The sequence below is a fragment of the Rhipicephalus sanguineus genome, chromosome 10, assembly GCF_013339695.2.
Source record: "Rhipicephalus sanguineus isolate Rsan-2018 chromosome 10, BIME_Rsan_1.4, whole genome shotgun sequence".
Classification (NCBI taxonomy): Eukaryota; Metazoa; Arthropoda; class Arachnida; order Ixodida; family Ixodidae; genus Rhipicephalus; species Rhipicephalus sanguineus.
Window position 1 is genome coordinate 71,729,437 of NC_051185.1, and position 19,866 is coordinate 71,749,302.

The 19,866-nt window shown below is 46.7% G+C and overlaps 1 protein-coding gene and 1 non-coding gene across 3 annotated transcripts in view; both read left to right on the plus strand.

The window, feature by feature from the left end:
- The window catches only part of LOC119372122 (cAMP-dependent protein kinase type II regulatory subunit), a 143,336-nt gene that overhangs the window by 84,658 nt on the left and 38,812 nt on the right, over positions 1-19,866 (plus strand). The window lies entirely within an intron of this gene.
- Positions 13,627-13,698, plus strand: Trnat-cgu (transfer RNA threonine (anticodon CGU)). The gene has a single exon. It is a non-coding gene; the product is annotated as a tRNA-Thr (tRNA).

Here is a 19,866-nt window from a genome sequence, read left to right on the forward strand (position 1 = left end):
TCATATATTTCACCGAATAGCCAGGAATCTTCTTCTTGTGTACACACTCACTCCTTGTGAGAGCGTTAGTGAGTTAGGGTGCTGTGTGAGTGTACCATGCAGCGTTGCGGATTATCGGCGAGTCTGAGTGTGCGCGAACGCGTGTGTGAGAGATCACACGACAGCCTACATCGCGAGTTGCAAGTGGGTAAACCGCTTAATAAAGATGCCTATTTAAAGACGGACAGTATACAGACAGTTCTAACCAGGTGCTCATATGCGATAAAAAACTCTATAAGGAGCTTCGAACGTCGCCTGCGGTGCGATCCCGATCTCGGAGGCCACTAAATAGCCATCTTGTCGATACGAAAGGAGTTCTCGCGAATACGCGCGTGATATTAGATAAAGCGAGTCAATACACGGCCGGGAGGAAGTACAGATATTTATAAGCTCGGCGTTTGGAGAGGAAGATGCGATAAGACGCGTTGTTTTTGGGAAGCTGGCGCGCCTTGCGAGTCTTTCTCGCTAATAGCAGCCGAGGCCGAGGAGTTGCTCGAAGCGTATATAGATAAGTAGGGCAGAACCGGAGCATGCTTTCGGCGACGCTATGTGTTTTTTTCGTGTCGTGATTGTGAATACAGATCGTATCGCGGCGTTGTTGCTTCTTTCTTTCTCTCTCTCTTTTTTTTCCTTCTTCCGAAAGTGCTGCTGTAGTGGGCCCGGAAGAAGGGGAGCGTATAGGGTAGAAGAAACGTGTAGGAGCACTTAGCGTGGAGCGTCATGCGAAGACGCGTATCTGGAGTGCGGGCTCCGCACTTGTCACCATTTTGTTTTTGTCTGTCTGTCCCGCATCGCGCGTCCGGTGTCTCGTGGCACGCATTCCCACACACGTGTAGAAAACGGGCCGCGCTTGTTGTCCATCTGCTGTCTCTACGTGCGTATAATGCGATCGCGTTGACATGTTATGCGCTGATGTTCAACTGCGCCACATCAAAAAAAGATGTCACATCGCTGACAGACACGGACGAGGAAGACGCAACGGGACGAGCGATAACTTTCAAACCGTTGTGTCTTCCTGGTCCGTGTCTGTTGGCACTATGAGCACCTTTTTAATGCACATAACTAAGCGCCCCGAAAAGCCACTACGACAAACTTTTACCCGCATACTTTCGACCAGTGAAGGCAGGGACATAATAATAATAATATCTGGGGTTTAACGTCGCAAAACCACGATATGGTTATGAGAGACGCCGTAGTGGAGGGCTCCGGAAATTTCGACTACCCGGGGTTCTTTAACGTGCACCTAAATCTCAGTACACGGGCCTCAAACATTTTCGCCTCCATCGAAAATGCAGCCGCCGCGGCCGGGTTTCGACCCCGCGACCTTCGGGTCAGCAGTCGAGCGCCATAACCACTAGACCACCGTGGTGGGGCGCAATTCACAAGTTGACATGCTGTGACGCCTGTTGAAGTTCTGCTGCGCATTAGTACATGCGTTAACGGGACTCCTCTGTATACATGACGCCTGTATAGTTTCTTTTATTGCGATAGCAATTATATGGACAGTCTCGGCTGGAAAATGTCCGTCCCCGTCGCCGTCATTCACCGTATATGTATAAGTATGTATATATATAGAAAAGCCATAAAGAAAAATAATTCAGAAATTCTTTCCGACGCGCGGAATCGAACGGGCGACCTCGCGATTTGCAGCCCGCCGCGTTAGACGTTAGGCCACGACAGCACCGTCTCTCAGCCTGCTAACGGCGCGCTATTTATATACACCATGTAATTCAGCATGCTTTCTTAGTGGCTACATAGATAGCGCGACGTGCGCGCGCCGCTCCTGCGATCGCCGTTGCTCTTCGCTCTACAGGGCGTGGTCGCTTTCGTGCGCTTATCTCGAGGAAAGAAGGGGCGGCCGGTGGGGTGCTTCGCTTCGCTCGCTGCAGCGGCCGCGTTTGCGAAAGGAGCGCGCTGTTCAAACAGAAATAAGTAACAAAAGTGACAATTAGTTCGCGCTCGTCTTTGTGTGTACCTGTTCGTTCGTTTCGTGCGTCCTGCTTTATGTTTCAGCAGTGCGCTTCAAAGTGTCGAGCTGTGACGCATTAGTTCGCGCTCGTCCTGTGTGCGTTCTTTTCGTGCGTCCTTTGGGCTCGAGCGACGCGCTGGCAATTTCTGAGCTGCTTTCCATTCTTCGCGTTACATTACAATTTATTGCTATCGCATTCATTGCTTCGCCGTTGCGGCGAAACTGTGACTTTTTTTTTTTCCTAAAGCAATTTCAAACACTGGCGTGGCTCTGTAGTAGAACAGCTGCTTGTCATACAGAAGGCCCGAGTTCGATTCCCTGTCTAACCGAATATTTTTTTTTATTATTTATGCAGTTGCATCGATCTCTACTGTCTGCTGCATCTATATATCTCTACTTAAACGTTCTTCGTGTCATTCCAATAATTCCGTATGTTTCCGTAAGGACTCTTGCGGAAACGTATGAAGAATATGTGGGAAATATACGTTATCTGTAAGAACACATCACGAATGATTCGAATGCTTAACTGAACGTTTCATTTGGAAAGTGGTGATTGTTAGGAATGATGAACGCATACCGTGGTGAAACTGACTGCCTGTAGTATCGTGAAAGGGGAAGGAGTTCGTTGGAGGGTGTTGGTTGCTACGTGCGAAATTCGGTCACTGTCGACTGGCGCAACGCGAGGCACACCACGGCGTTCCTTCTCGTCGCTGTATGGGAACGCGTACTTCGGGGCGTATCTCGCTTGCTTCGTTCGTGTGTGTGTGTATATATGTATAGGTATACGCTCGCGCACACGCCTCAAAAGAAAACTAAAAGAATGCGGTTGCCACCAAGCGTATCCGCCGCCGCTTTCTCTTCTGTGTATACGCACCGTGTTTGTACACTTCGTGCACGTCTCGTTGGGACGGGGCACCGCCTGCGCGTAGCGGCGTACAGTTTCACTCGTCACTCCGACAGGAGAAGGCCAAATATTTGCGCCTCAATACACATACGTTTGCAGCCGCTGGCGCGTGAATTGAGATGTTTTCATTTGCGGCGAAATCGGAGCACCGCCCCTCCGGAACGACGACGAAGAGCGATGGCGGCGTTGTTCTTCGAATTCACGACGCGGGAACGTACAGTCGCGCCAAATATGAGTTGCAACGTGTTGCCTGTGGTCGAAGCGGCGCCACCATCGCACGGTGGCGCCGACGTAGAAAATAATCAGCCACGTAAACACTGTTTCGGCTACTGGTATTTGCAAAACCATTTTCACGTTTGTCGGTGTTACAGTGTATGCTTGGGACCCTTTCAACCATGCATGGCCACCCTGTTGCGAATTGCAATCATATTGAACGCCACTGCACTTCCAGCAGTGAACATGTGTGTGTGTGTGTGTGTGTGTGTGTGTGTGTGTGTGTGTGTGTGTGTGTGTGTGTGTGTGTGTGTGTGTGTGTGTGTGTGTGTGTGTGTGTGTGTGTGTGTGTGTGTGTGTGTGTGTGTGTGTGTGTGTGTGTGTGTGTGTGTGTACGCTGCAACTGTCCTGAAGAATGCATAAGTGTAATGTGAACCGGCGACTGCGGCGTAGGTCTCCTTGGCGATGGCACTCTGGCTGCTTACTTTAGCAATGTGGAACTTAAAGGGACACTAAAGAGAAAGAATGAATCGGTTTAGATCGATAAATTGTGCTCTGAGAACTATAATGTCGTTAGTTTCGCCACCATAGGTTAATACAGGAGAAAACCAAGCTCAAAGTTTCATTTTTAAATTTCGCGCCGAAATCTCCCCGCGTGACGTCACGGATTTCAAAGTGTATCGTATTTTGGCCCTATTGGATCAACAAAATTAACCCAAACTTGGTATGTTAAGTCTATGGCCCCCTCAGAGGACAATGTACTTCATTTTTACCGATCAGGAACTACGTAATCCCTAGTAGGCGCCGTCAAAACATGTGACGTCGCGGCGAATGGTGCCGGAAACTTCTAGATGGCGTCGCCACTCACATTTTGTTTTAGCGCGTTTTCTCGCTTACTAAGCGTCTTCTTGCAGCAAGCCTGGTGTTTTTGGTATCGTGAAAGAGTACTTTACTAATATAAGAAAAATCGTTTTGCTCTTTAGCGTCCCTTTAAGAAGTCCCGAGGTGCCCCGGCGCGCGGACGACTGAAGCGCGGCAGCCGATTGACTCCGCGACTAAGGAAATAGTCCCGCTCATGCGCTCGGCAATGTTATCCAAAGGCGGAGTCACCGGCCGTCCGGCTCATGACGTCAGTCCTGAGTGCGCGCCCATTGGTGCAGGCTTGTGGGCATCCGCCTGTGAGGAGGACATGCCGCGGACTTCTAACTTGTATCAGACTGTAGAGAGCTCAGTCGGGGTTCGGGGTCCGGCCTTCATCAGAATTATTCTGATGAAGGCCAAAACGCCAATAAATCGCTTCCTACGCGTGTCTAATAGCAACAATTGTTGGGTGTTAAACGTGCCCAAACCACGATATGATTATGAGGGACGCTGTAATGGAGGGCTCCGGAAATTTTGACCACCTGGTATTGTTTGACGTGCACTTAAATCTAAGTACACGGGCCTCTAGCATTTTCGCCTCCATCGAAAATGCGGCCGCCGCGCACGGGATTCGATCCCGCGACTTTCGGGTCAGCACTCGAGCACCATAACCACTAGACCACCGTGGCGGGGCCCTACGCGTCTATCTATCTATCTATCTATCTATCTATCTATCTATCTATCTATCTATCTATCTATCTATCTATCTATCTATCTATCTATCTATCTATCTATCTATCTATCTATCTATCTATCTATCTATCTATCTATCTATCTATCTATCTATCTATCTATCTATCTATCTATCTATCTATCTATCTATCTATCTATCTATCTATCTATCTACACACACACACACACACACACATATATATATATATATATATATATATATATATATATATATATATATATATATATATATATATATATATATATATATCCCCTTTCGAGATCCCCTTTCGATCAATCGTTTCAGAGCAAGGCACCTGGCAAGTCGCTGTATCTAGTTATTTGCAGAACTGCTTAACCTCTTTGAGTTTTTCAGACCCTTTTCGTATGCGTCATTCTCAGGCGCTAGTTCAGTTCCTCTCAGAGGAGAACCCCGGCTGTTGTAAAGCTTTAGTATGGATATTGAAGACCTGTATTATTCTTTGCCGCATGAGGACTTGTTAAATTGTGTTAATGAATGTATTAACGAACAAGCGCACCTGACGGTTTTCACCGATAAATGTGGTGTTTCTACCGGGGCATTTCTAGAAATCCTTCCATGTATTTAAAGTCGACGCTTGTAGGTTGGAAGGAAGGCGTTTATGTGCAGAAATCAGGGATATGTATTGGTTCTAAGGTTGCTCCGGTTCTTAGTGATTTATACCTTAGCAAGATTGACAATCTTTGGAAGGCGCCTTAGGTAATTCGGTTATTAAGGTTTTTCGTTATGTGGACGATTACTTGATCTTTTGTAGTGGTGAGGACTTTGAAAACGTGGTAACTTCCGTGAGCGAAAAATTTGAATTAAATGGAGGTGGGCTGAGCTTTACTAAAGAGGTGCCTCAGAATAATAAAATACAATTTCTAGACATTTCCTTAACGTTCCAGAAGAACCACGTGTGCTGGCAGTATTCTCCTAGATCTTCGAAACCGCTGTTAAATTTTTCGTCGAAGCACTCGAAGGTTGTAAAAAACGGCATCGCCATGTCTTGCCTTAAATCAGCCCTCACCAAGTCGTGTGAGCACAAAATGAGTGATAGCTTTAACGCACAGGTTACGCGTCTTTTAGATGTAGGGTATCCTCGTGATGCAGTGGCCACGGTCGCTGAACGTTTAAAGAAGTCTATTGTGTTAAGTCCGAGCATGGTTGCAGAAAGCGATAGGAAGAAACGTGTCGTAGGTATACCGTACATTCATTGCGTATCTCACAGGCTAAAGAAAGTAGGAAGTAGATATGGCGTTAATGTTGTTTTCACGGCTGCCAATAAGCTAGGTAAGATTTGTGCCGCTGTGCAGAGGAAGATTGAGCCAGTAAAAGAAAAGAAGCGGACCGATATTTGTTTCGTAAAACACACCAACAAATTCACTGATTGCCGTACGAGTGTGGTGTATAAGGTCCCTTTCAGCTGCGGCCGCTTCTACGTAGGACAAACGGGCCGATGCATTAACCAGAGATTGTTGGAACATAAGAGATCGCTAACAGGAGGCTCACCTTCTAATCTATCTTTGCATTGTCGAGATTGTAAGTGCACGCCAAAATTCGATGAATGCGCAGTGTTGTACCGTCATAGAAATGAAGAAACGCGCCTGATGATTGAAGCATGGCATATCGAGAATAGTGGTAGCGCACGCGTGCCGGATTGATAGGTTCGCCTGTTGCATGGGCATGCGCAGATAAGTTTTCGTGCCTTCTTTCTTTTCAGCCGTTGTGCGTCTCTTCAGTTGTTAGTCGGCGTTTGTGGTGTCCTGACTTCTTTCTTGTGTCCTTGTTTGCACGCCCTGTCTTTTTAGAATGAATACTTACTTATATATATATATATATATATATATATATATATATATATATATATATATATATATATATATATATATATATATATATATATATACGAAAGCGAGAAGTACGGCGTACGTGGAAACACTTAATAATCACAAACGTTTCGGCTGGTGGGCCAGCCTTCGTCAGTGTGACCGCCGCGCACGGGATTCGATACCGCGACTTTCGGGTGTGACGAAGGCTGGCCCACCAGCCGAAACGTTTGTGATTATTATATATATATACACACACACACACAACACACACACACACACACACACACACACACACACACACACACACACACACACACACACACACACACACACACACACACACACACACACACACACACACACACACACACATGCACACACACACATGTATTCTGCTTCGTTAAAATGATCGTAAAATTTCGCAAAAATTTTGCTGTGTCGTTAGCTACAAAATCAGTATTGCGGAGGCGCTCGCGATGGACGAAGCTTCATTATGTAAGAAAAAATAACATATTGTCATGTACCAGTTCCTTATGGCCGGAATTCGTAGACACGGGAAAGAAAGCTTCGCAGTCGGGGCATGGCGTTGACCCTTTGATTCAATATGTCCGAGCTGTCTGTCTAGTGGCGGTAGTGACCTAAAGTGAAATTTGTCTCGGCAGCGCTTGGTTTTGTTCTTCAGCTGTGGTGGTGGATTGAGGGCACATACGGAAAAACAAAGCAAATTAATGGCGGGAAAGGGGTTTGGCGATTATGACACGGCACGCGCGCCTTGCTCGAAATATGTCGAAAACGGCGGTTCAGTGACACGCAGCAGGTCGCAAAAAGAAAGAAAGAAAGAAAGAAAGAAAGATGGAAAGAAAGAAAGAAAGAAAGAAAGAAAGAAAGAAAGAAAGAAAGAAAGAAAGAAAGAAAGAAAGAAAGAAAGAAAGAAAGAAAGAAAGAAGCAGCTCGTAATGAGGTTTTAAAAAAGCGAGAGGGGGTTAATGAGTTTGTCAATCAATGCTACAAAAAGTAGGAGAGCCGAGTCTTGCGGCATGTGAGAAATGAGTAATAATAATAAAAAACACAAGGTCCCTTGTGCATTCAACTAAGGTGACTCGAAGGCGAAAGCCGTATTGTTTTACTTCTCAGTCGATTGTTCATTGACATTATTTCTTTCTACAACTGACCTGAAACAGGTCAGCTGAGGTAGTAGCGATGTCTGCAAAGTTAGCAGCGCTCATATATCTTCAGATGACCCATTAAAACCACTTTTTGAAGTCAAGAGTTGGACGGAATACCGTCTTCTCGGGGAATGACGTGAACAAAGAAAAAAAAAAAAACCCAGAGCAGTGGGAAGGCATCCTTCGCGAAGGTGCCCCCGATGTCTGTCGGGCGCTCGTCCAGCGGGTCCGGGCTATCGCAGAGGTTGCCATAGGAGTTCCGGAATAGGGACCCTCCCCGTTTTCTTTGAACTTTAATAAAGGAATGCTTTCATCATCATCATCATCAGAAGCCCTTCCTCCACTTCTTTCTTTCTCTCTTTCTTTCTCTCTCTCTCCATTTCTTTCTTTCTTTCTTTCTTTCTTTCTCTCTCTCTTTTCTTTCTTTCCTTCCTTCTTTCTTTCCGTGTTTCTTTCTCTCTCTCTTTCTTTCTTCCCTTCCTTCCTTCCTTCCTTCTTTCTTTCTTTCTTTCTTTCTCTCTTTCTCTCTCTCTTTCTCTCCTTCTTTCTTTCTTTCCTTCTTTCTTTCTCCTTTTCTTTCTTTCCTTCCTTCTTTCTCTCTTTCTTTCTCTCTCTCTCCATTTCTTCCTTTCTTTCTTTCTTTCTCTCTCTCTCTCTCTTTCTCTCTTCCTTTCTTTCTTTCTTTCTTTCTTTCTTTCTTTCTTTCTCATTGCTCCCTCCTAACTGTTTCCTTCCCGCGTACCGGGAATCGGACCTTCATCCACACGCTTAGCAGCGCAACACTTCAGTCGCTGCAGGCAACAACGACGTCAGTGCGTTCATATCCAGGCAACAATGAAATGTGGCAACGTCAAGTGACCTCGATAAAAGATCAGATTGCCACATCAGAAACGGCTGACCGACGACAAGCCCACGATCGAGAGAGCATCACTTATTGAAAAGCGGCGCACACAAATACGTATACACGCATGTGACCGGCCCCGCCTTCGAGGGCCGCACTTGTGAACACTGGCCGGCTCCGGTTTTCTCGGCTGCAACGCCGCCGCCGCCACCGGAATCTGTAATCCATAAGAAGCTCGGCTTGAAAAAGACAGCGCCGACCAGTGTGTTTTTAGTTTGGTCGGCGCTGTGTTTTCCTTCGTTCCTAAATCTCTTTCTCTTCTCCGCTAACAGTAAATCTTTTCAGCGGCTTTTAAACAATCTATTTCTGACGGCGCTTTGCGCCGTTCAAGGACCGTTGAAAACCTGCGTTGGTGCGCAAAGGAGGAGCATGGAAAAAGAAAGAAAAGAAAGAAATAACAAGAAATAACCTAGGGGTAACGGCCTGCGATGTGCGCTCAAATTTAAGCCGTGGCGACGAAATCATGACTCAAATATCATCGAAAAAAAAAAAAGAAACTGCGACTGCATTGCCGTTGGCGTGACGCGTTCTTTGCGATCCGTCTTGCCTGAGTCACGGTTTTATTTATGAGCTTCGGCGCGTACCCAATCAATAATTAGGGGGGAAAAAAGAACATTTATTCACGGATAAACCTCTTTCACGCGCGCTGTCAAGCTCCTGTGCGTGCGCAATCAATAAAACAGAGTAAATAAAATTCAGTGAAGAAAAGTACAGCACCGTGTTGAAAGCGGACCGAATATAGATGGAGACGCATTCATGATTTCAGACGTCACGGACAGCTCTACTTGCGTGCGTATATTTTTATTTTCTAGCACGTTTCATACATACATACGCATGGTGCTTGCGTGCTCGCTCAGAAATTTTTATACGTCGAGTTTGCGTCAAAAGTCTGTGGGCCGCGCGCGTTGTATGTTGGTATAAACAAGCGCAGCGATCGGGTTAGGTATTTAAACCCCTCCATCGCATTTGCTCTATGCTGGCGGAAAACATAGGAGCGTTCACCCTTTTTTGAGGCATTCCCGGGTAAGTTTCAAACGGCACTACTTTTCGCGCGCGGAATGACCTTTTCGCACGCTTTCATGACCTGGTGATATTTACACGCCTAGAGTGTACTCTAACTTACCTCCTTTTTGTGGTGTGTAAGTGCTGCCATCTATGGACACAAAAAGTTCAAATCTGAGTTGCTTTGGAGCTGTTAAAGGAGTACTGACACGAATTTTAAAATTTTTCGGGTTGTTGCTCTAAATGAAAGCACGGGTGTCGAGAACCCTAAAAAGAGTGTCGTGGTGCCTGGGGATGCATTGCATATATTTTAATACCGCTTCTTTCAACCAGCAGTTTCGGTTTCGGTTTCGAGAGGGCGGCTTCATAGTGACGTGTCAAGTCTGCCCGTGATGTCACGGGCAGACTGCAACCCACGAAATATGCACCTGCTGTCCTTTGCTTTCAGTCGAACGTGGTTCATGATGAGTGAACTGTCATCCAGTGCCTCCGACAGCAATTTCTGTGATTTAGGCTGCATGCAGAACCCAGATTTCGCAAACCAAGTGAGCTGACTTGAAACGTCATAGGGCTCTCCATGCGGTGAAGCTGCCTTGCAGATGCTGGGAGATGAAAACTTTAAAATCAAACTTAAATATTTATACGTGTTTCCCGGATGCGGTGTGGGGAGAGCGTTAACACTACATGCCAAGGAAACCAAAAATGTCCGTTTTGCTGCTCTTCAAAATCGTGTCAGTACTCCTTTAAGGAGTCTCACTGCTGACCTAAGGTGTTTCGCTGCTACCGGGCACAGTTCAGAGGGGAGGGAGGGGCGTCGGGTGAAATGCGTTAACATCGGTGCACCTGTAGATTGGTGTGCACTTTATCGAACCGGAGCGTCCATCCGGAGTGGCCCATCTTTATCACCAAATCGTGATTTTGGCACGTAACTCCCCAAAATTTAATTGAGCCGGAAAATCGGTACTGGACTCCGATACCGCACCTATAGTGAACTAGAATATAGTATATTCTAGTTCGCTATAACCGCAACGCCGGCGTAGCCAGCGTTGCGGTCGTGCCACCCGCGTGGGCGCTGCATACTTCCGTTGCCCCAAGGAACAGTGGCTGCGCAGTGAAGCGGACTTACGGGCCCGCGCCCAGGCACGCCGCGAACGCTCAACATAAATTTTTGTTTCTCACCAAAAAGAAAGAACACTCCGATTAAACTTTCAGAAATAAATCTCCTTTGTTTACTCTTCCAAACGAGACCAAGCGTGCATTTTTACGTGGACTGCATCACCACTCTACATATGCCTGAACGTGGAGCATTTCACACATTTTTCAATGTTTGCGCCCCTTCCACTTCGAAACTACTCGGTCATCGACTTCAATACTTTTTTGACACGCTTACTGCCAACTATCCAGCCATGTGATATAGTCCTATTTTGTCTGTAGTGTTTGCAGAATTTTTAAGAAATAATCGAAATGGGCGCATAATTGCAGCATTGCTTCACCACAAAGCACATCGTGAGACAATGTAGTGGTCGTCAATGGGCGATAATAAGATAGTGCCATTCCTTTTCAAGTAAACAGCAGATATTGAAGGCGTTCCATAAAGTATTGTATTTTTTAGAGCATTCTTTCGCAACCTACGTTTCACCCACTACGGCAAAATTCGAATCACTCTACAGACAAGAAATTTTTTTTTCCAAAAAATACTTTCCGAGGGCAAATAGTGCACTGATATGAACATCCACAATTTTTTATAATACAATTGGAGAGGGTCGAGCGCAATGTCTTGGACGTTTGGCGCGGAATGACCCTATAGTTGAAACATTGCCTCCTCACCCCCCCCTCCCCCCATCCCCCGCACGCCCCGGATGATAATTTCTGGGTATGCTATATACTGTATACTGCACCATCGAATTTAGATAGCCAAAGCTTCTTGGTTAACATTTTAAGCGCATTTTAAACACTGAAGCTGGCGCTACACCCGTTCTGATTGGCTCTGAAGCGCGCATCAGGATTTTCTCGCGAATAAACGAGTCTTTAAAAAAAAAAAAGGCACTAATTCTCGTACCAATTTATTTGTTCATTATCAGTAATAATATCTGGGGTTTTACGTGCCAAAACTACGATGTGATTATGAGACAGGCCGTAGTGGAGGGCTCCGGAAACGTCGACCACCTGGTGTTGATTAGAGTTACTGTATATGCTACCTTTAGGTAGCAGAGTTGCGCATAGGTCTGGCTAGCAACCGCAGCTATGCGGTGAAGTCGCACTCCGTTTTTGCAGACGACATGCCTACTGTGTCGCCGATTAACATGTCTGGTGTATCGAATACCGGCAGTAAACATGGACTATCGATGACTATGGTAATTCAGTTCGCTGAGCGGCGGCGCCTAAAAGTACAGAAATTGGCCCGAGCGTCAGCTTCTCCGCAATGCATGGTTGCTAGCGGCGTTTGAAAGACAGATGCGCAACTCTGCTACGTAAAGGTATAGCATATACAGTAACTCTAGTGTTGATGAACGTGCACTGACATCGCCCGGTATACGGTCCTCGTTTCGCCTCCATCGCAAGTGCGACCACCGGAGCCGGGATCGAACGCGAGACCTTCGTGATTCACCAAACCTGTAGTTCGGTTTCTGACCGTATAGCTGCAACTAGAGTTACTGTATATGCTATACCTTTACGTAGCAGAGTTGCGCATCTGTCTTCCAAACGCCGCTAGCAACCATGCATTGCGGAGAAGCTGCCGCTCGGGCCAATTTTTTTTATTTCTCGACGCCGCCGCTGCAGCGAACTGAATTAACGCTAGCCATGGACAGCCAATGTTTGTCGCCGGTCTTCGACACGTCTGACAGGTTAATCGGCGACACGGTAGGCATGTCGCCTGCAAAAACGAAGTGCGACTTCATCGCATAGCTGTGGTTGCTAGCCGGACCTATGCGCAACTCTGCTACCTAAGGTTAGCATGTACAGGGACTCTATAGCTGCAACCAAGGCTGGGCGCCGCCGCTACCCTCGTACACTGCAGGTACGTGATGTGCACGGTCGTGTGGAACATAAGCGCCAGCTTTGCGTGGTTGTGTTATAACTGTGCGAATTGGAATACGATTGCAGCGTGTGTGTTTTTCTGCGATGTGGCACGCGTCAAGGTTAACGGGCTGCACCACTATCAAAAATATAGAGCTTTCGGGAACGAAAGCAAACGTGAAGCGAACCATGCGAAACGCGGGTCCTCATGGCCGCGGCGGCTTCGTAAATATGTTTCAGCTGCGTCGCATTCCAGCTGATAAAGATGGCCGTCGCCTGTGGAGTGCCAGCGCAAACAGAAAAGCGCATCACTTGATTTGCCCGTCATGCTCCACCACTCATACTCCGAGCATTCGCGAAGCTCACAGTTTTTGGTGGCGGTATCGTATGCGCGAAAAAACGCGGTGCCGCCGAGCGTACAAAGATGCAGCGTGCATGCCCCGAAGGTGCGCCGTTCGCACGCGTATTTGTTTGTGTGCGCCGTTTTCCAATAACTGATCATCTCTCGATAGTGGGCTTCTGGCAATTGGCCGTTGCTGATGCGGCAGTACGTGTGATCTTTCATCGCCGGCAGGTTTGGTCCCTGCCGGCGGCAAGTTATCTTTTCGTCCACTTTACTTTCTTCACATTTATATTGCAATTATTACAAATAACATCTCTTTATACTTTCCTTGCCATTATATTGTCTGTTAGTTCTCATTAATATTGTGTCTATACCAAAGAAAACGAGCCCTTAAAAAGCCATCTTCTTTCCTTCATTCATAGCAAGGGTCTCGTTCTGGCAGACTTGATGCCTTCAGGTAGTATGCGTGGGATTATTGGTCAGCTGCTAGCTCGTAAAAAGATCACGTGCTATGTGACGCCGCAGAAAAAGTGTTCCACACTCGCCACCATGGCTGCGATCGCGCTGACTAACACTCTTCGGTTTAAATGCACATATATACCCCCTAAAGTGGACGGGGGGATGACCGCCGCCGTAGCTCAGTGGTAGAGCATCGGACGCGTTATTCGAAGGTCGCAGGTTCGATCCCTGCCGGCGGCAAGTTTTCTTTTCGTCCACTTTACTTTCTTCACATTTATATTCCAGTTATTACAAATAACATCTCCTATACTTTCCTTGACATTATTGTCTTTTAGTTCTCATTAATATTGTATGTAACAAAGAAAACGAGCCTTAAAAAGCCATCTTCTTTCCTTCATCGAGGTGACTTGTCACTTCACGTTGCCGCATTTCAGTGTAGCTTGAACACGAACGCATGATCGTCGTTGTTGCCTGTAGCGACTGAAGTGTTGCGCTAAGCACGTGGTTGAAGGTCCGATGCCCGGCATGGCGGAAGGAAACAATGAGCAGGGAGCGCTGCGAAAGAAAGAAAGAAAAGTAGTACGTCAAGAACGCACGTACCAATCACGGCGTGCGGCAATAAAGGAAGGGTTCCTGATATTTTTATTATTACCATTTATTATTATTGTTTTGTGTATACGCACTTCGATATAACTACGTGCCGATGGTCAATTTCAGATATAAGCGTAAGGTGAATACCGAATTCGTCTATCAACCAGCGCTATTGGACGAAATCAACTATTTATTCGTGTGCGGGTATTGAAGGGACACTAGCGTCAGTGAACGAGTTATGTTAGGTTGATAGGCTAATTATTTAGAACGTTGGTATAAAGCGTCAGTATTATCTACAACAGCGCATCAGTGATCGAGGAATTGAGGTGAATGTAGACCCTACATATACTTAATTACCCTACCCCTCCTCCAATCCCTACGGACATTAACGGCACTAATTAGCGGCCTCATTTCCCTCTAGACATGTAGTTACTGCCAGCAGGCCTGTAGCCGGGGGGGGGGGGGGGGTGTTCTCTCCGTCGCGAAGCAGCGGGTGTCGCATTTTAGGGCGTCATGCGACGCAAAACGTATACCAGCCGCTGCGTTTTCACCTACATACTCACGCGCACACACGCGCGCACGCAGGCAGACAGCGCGCGCGCGAGCTGCGCCGATCAAATCAGCGGTCGGTATTCTTCCAATAGTCGCCCGCTTCCCGCGCATGCGCGCCGACGAGCGCGTCAACATTTTCGCCCATATTGCGAACATTCTCGAAGCGTTCCAATTCGCGCGCTCGTTTCATTTAGTCCCGCCCGTCTAGGCGACTTGTACTCGAAAAACGAACATTTCTCAATCTGCAGTGACAGCCGAAATTCCAGATTTAAGTACACCAGGTAGTGAGAAGATATAGAGGACACCCCCCCCCCCTTCCCAGCACACACCTCCTTTCTTTCTTTTTTTAAGCGACGTACATCTCCCTTATTGTTACAGAATAGTGATTTTTTTCTTTTTGCTTTTTTTGTTTCCGCATGCACGCGCTCCCTGCTGATGGGAATTTACAGAGCCTGTCAATCTGGCCGACAAGCGGCCACGTCCCGTACCAGGTTTTCGCCATAGCTTGCGTCAGTTTTAATAAGGAAGTAAGCTCCTCGACAATCGAACTCTGTACCTTATACACCGAAACGGAACTGAAGCTGACGAGGAAGCGCTGCAGGCGCAGGTTGCTCAAAAGCCAGGTTTTACAAGTGACGCAATAAGGTGTGACAAAATTCACTACCGACGGTGACCTGGGAAGCGTAGATGTCACACCGGAAAAAGGTAGAAATACCGAAACCTCGTTACGGGCTTTCTTTCTTTCTTTCTTTCTTTCTTTCTTTCTTTCTTTCTTTCTTTCTTTCTTTCTTTCTTTCTTTCTTTCTTTCTTTCTTTCTTTCTTTCTTTCTTTCTTTCTCTTTGTCTCCATAGAAAGCTGCCTTACAGTGTTCTCTCTCTGCTTGCTGTCAGCTTCGATTTGCGCTCCCAGCCCTAAACTCGTGTGGTGCATTCCTTTATAAAAAAAACGACATTGTAATCGATAGATTCAAGCACTAGTAGAGTGGTAAAGTGGAACTTCTATGTAACTGTATGCCCGCTTATTCAGAACGTAATATGTGCAGCTTCGAACTCTACGTGTGCGCAGTCATGCGGAAGGACCTTCGGTGCACGGTCTGCCATTGTAAACCTTCCTGACGACCCTGCATACCGATGGCGAACATAATTGACCTCCGAGCCGGAATTGTTATCTTATTACCGACCGGTGTGTGATACAAACGTGGAAAGCTTGATTTCTGGTTAGATGCTGAAGGTACCACCTCCAACACCGTGAAAAAAGAGAGAGAGAGAGAAAAAAAAGAGACGTAACCATCACGTCTCTTCAAAACACCGCTTTAACTTGCCCGAATGCGGAGATGAAAGTTCAATAACGTTGCGTCGTGAGCGCGCACACGCACACGCACACGCGCGCACACACACACACACACACACACACACACACACACACACACACACACACACACACACACACACACACACACACACACACACACACACACACACACGCACGCACGCACGCACGCACACACGCACACACGCACACACACGCACGCACGCACACATGAGCGATGACAATTTCGAAAAGTCCGGCTGGCCTTCGCATCCTTGTGCCTCTTTCACGAAGCTATGGCCTTATTTGATTTTATCTTTTTTTCCTTCCTTCAGACTGCATGATGGCTGGAATTCATCACATTAAAATTCCGTTCGCCATCTGCGGTCTTATTTTCATTGTTGTTGTTATTTTTTTTTCGATGGGTGCGCTGGACGACCCCGCATGAAAAACCGCGCGGCGGCCATAGTGATTGTGTTATCGTTGGCGGGGGACCGCGTGTGTTGAATCGCAGCTGTTCTTGCTCCTCGAGTGATAAACATTTGTAAGCGAAATAACTGCGTATATACGCTGACGTGGAGCGTTTTCCATGATGCAGATTTTATTCGCTGTTTCGCGAGCGTCATATAGTTTTAGAAACGATTGCCTGTATCACATCATATATTTTGTAGATGTGCTTTGTTCTGTGTTAATATCCTTAATTAGCTACGCCTGAGCACACACGAGCATCGTGCTGAAGTGTATCTAATTAAAGATGTCCAGAGAGAAACCTTTATTAATTACTGAATTTGATATCTTTGACAGAGATCATAATATAAATTTAAATGCCGAAATTGAAGTGCATATAGCTCATCTTATGGTGGGGAACGTTTGAGCAGTCGACGTTTGACCAATCTACTTTTGTGGACATATCGCAGTTAGCTTAAAACATTGAAGCCACTGTGTTCTTGACGTTGCATGGTGTTGCGTGGCTGATATCTGATGAAATAACGATGTTTTCTCGCTGTCGTCATAATTACTTTTTAGAGCGAAGCTCTTAGGCGCGCGTTCCTGCGTTGAGCGGCGTCGCCGTCAGCGTAACCGATCGACATGAAAAAGTAACCGATAGGCATGAAAAAATAAAATGAGAAAGAAATACCAAGGATCGAATGGGATTTGAACGCGGGCCCTCTTCGTTGCAGTCGACATAGGCGTGCGTACGGAGGGGGGCAGGGGGGGGGGCGCCCCCTCTATTCACCTAAGAGGAGGGTGGGCGCCCCCCTCCTCTTAGGTGAGTTTTTTTTCGGGGGGAGGGCACTTGCTGAAAGCCTTGACTATTAGAGAAAAACGCCTATTTTCATTATTTATTTTTGGTAAAACACCATCTATCATAAAAATTTCGTGGGGGGGGGCGGGCCCCCCCCCCCTGCCTACGGGCCTGCCCCACACATTGACATAATAGGGAGGGGGGGGGGCTGCGACTCGGGGGGGGGCGCAATGTCAGCGCCATGCATTGACATAATTGGGAGGGGAGGGGCGCTGCGACGAACCTTCGCCCCCCCCCCCCTGAAGGGGAACCCTGCGAATGCCTGTGGCAGTCGGGTATACTCTACCACAGAGCCACGCTGCTGCTTCACACTCATTTGCAAAAAGACCCTATACAGGCGTCATGTCCGGAAAGGAATCGCGTTAACCTATTTAATATAGCGTGGCAGAAGAGTAAGATAACAAACGGTCATCACACAATGGTAATTGCACAACGAGTGTGTGGTTTAATGCTTCCAACCCACTGCAAAGTGCTCAGACATAATTCTTCATCTTCATCAGCCACATGCAGCGTCAACAAAGTGCACATAATACTTTCCAGGTGTGTAGCGGGTACCTCGCCTATCCGCAGAAAGACGAATAATGGCGTAGTGGGTGCTGTCCTACTTCACAAAAATTGTGATTTATGGCGTAGTCGATACCTTGCGCAAAAGCCAAACCTTCAAACACAGTTGGCCTTGCCCCAACATGAAGCTGCGCTCAGAATTTGCATTAGGCAGTATCGCAATCATCGGTGATTTTTTTTGTCTGCGGCAACGGACGTATTGAGATGACTAGGGACATCGATCGCGGCATTATTCCAGAAATTCGAATTATCAGCTTTTTAATTAGAGGAGACAGGGATGGTCGGGTGAAATCGGAGACTATAAATCATTCCTGCGATAAGACCCTTTGCCGTTTCAGATTTCCAAAAAAGCGCTCTCTGGTAATTTTTTGCGGAGTGACGAAATCCGACCAATTTCGCCGGCGAAATCGAAACCGAAATGTTGAAGAGCGCAACTGTCATTCTCTTGCGAGACGTCCAGAATGAGTGAGCGTCGTCATATATTAACCGTCGGTCTATGTACTTCGCTTCGTGGGTGCGTGCCATGATTGCGTGCATGGCGCACGGTATAGGTTACCCAATACCATTGCAGTCGTTCTCGGAAACAGTGACGTCATTCCGGTAGTCTCCTAGGGTATATAGCGGTTACGCTCTTCGGCGCTTCGGTTTCGGTTTCGCCGGTGAAATTGGCCGAATTTCGTCACACCGCAAAATATTACCGGAGGCCGCTTTTCGGAAACCTGAAACGGCGGAGGGCTTGTTGCATGAATGATCTTCTAAACGCTCCCATTTGACTCGGTCGCCGGCCTCCGCTAATAAAAAGTTTTTTTTATTCTAATTTCAATAATTATTGCTGTAATTATTGTATGTTGTCATCTGATGTGTCTGCGGTCACAGAAAAGATCATTATGACTGACAGCGAGCGAATATCAAATTTATCCTATAGTGAGGATTTTCGGACACATTTCTTGAAACAAACGGTATGCGTGCATATATATATATATATATATATATATATATATATATATATATATATATATATATATATATATATATATATATATATATATATATATATATATTGCCGTTTCACAAATGCGCCTATTTCACGAGTCCAGTATCTCTTTTATTACCTGTCAAAATGGACCCCCGCGCACGCGGGATGGTTCTCGCTTTGGTATATGTGTGTGTATATGTATCTATTTTCTCTCGTGCCGCATTTTGGGTGATGCCTGAAGCGTTTCGCAGTATATATATGTAGTACACTCGTATTCCAATATGAGGGGGGGGGGGTAATCATTGTCATCGTCATTAGCCATGTCATGATCGTTGCAACCATATATCTCTCTCAGCGATACCCACTTAGCCGAGACTTTCATGCACTTCTATCATTAATCCGAGTGCTCGCTAATCTATAGTCTCTATAGTATTGTTCTTTATTCGATATTTCATTTCCTTTCTTCTTTTTTGTTTCTTTTTGAACTCCTAGTTTGTCTTAGTGGGACACTTTCTTGTAAGCTGTCTCCTGCCCCCCGGTTTTTGAGCGACACCCTTTTGTGGAGAGAGAGAGAGAACAACTTTATTGGTTCGATCCGGCAAAACAGGGGAGGGGATAGGGATGGAGACTCTTGCGTGCCCGCTTGCCCTACGGAGGCGGGGGCCGTACTACAAGCCCGAAGGCGAGCACTGGCCGCCTCGAGCTCCAAGGGGAACGTGGCACCGCACACCGCACCGCAACCACCGCCGCCCTCATCGCTATTATCATCGTCATCATCCACGAAGCTCGCTTGTTCACTAATTTCATCTCTCCGTTTTTCGTTAGTTGTGTGATAAAATTTACGTCGAACCCGGCGTCATTTTCAATTCTTAAGAGGGCGTATACTTGACTCTCGTTTCTAGCAAGTGCTTCCGGTTAGTTGTTATTATTTTCCTCCTTGTTCTATTGGCGGCGAGATCGGGCAGAGTCGGCACCTAGCGGCGAGCTGACGAAACCCCGCGGTGTGGATGGCTGCTTGCGTCGTCTGCTAGCCACACCGTGTTCGCATGTGTGCGTACGTCATGCGCGTCCTCAGATTACAACTTATTCCGTTGTGCTAGCACAGTATCA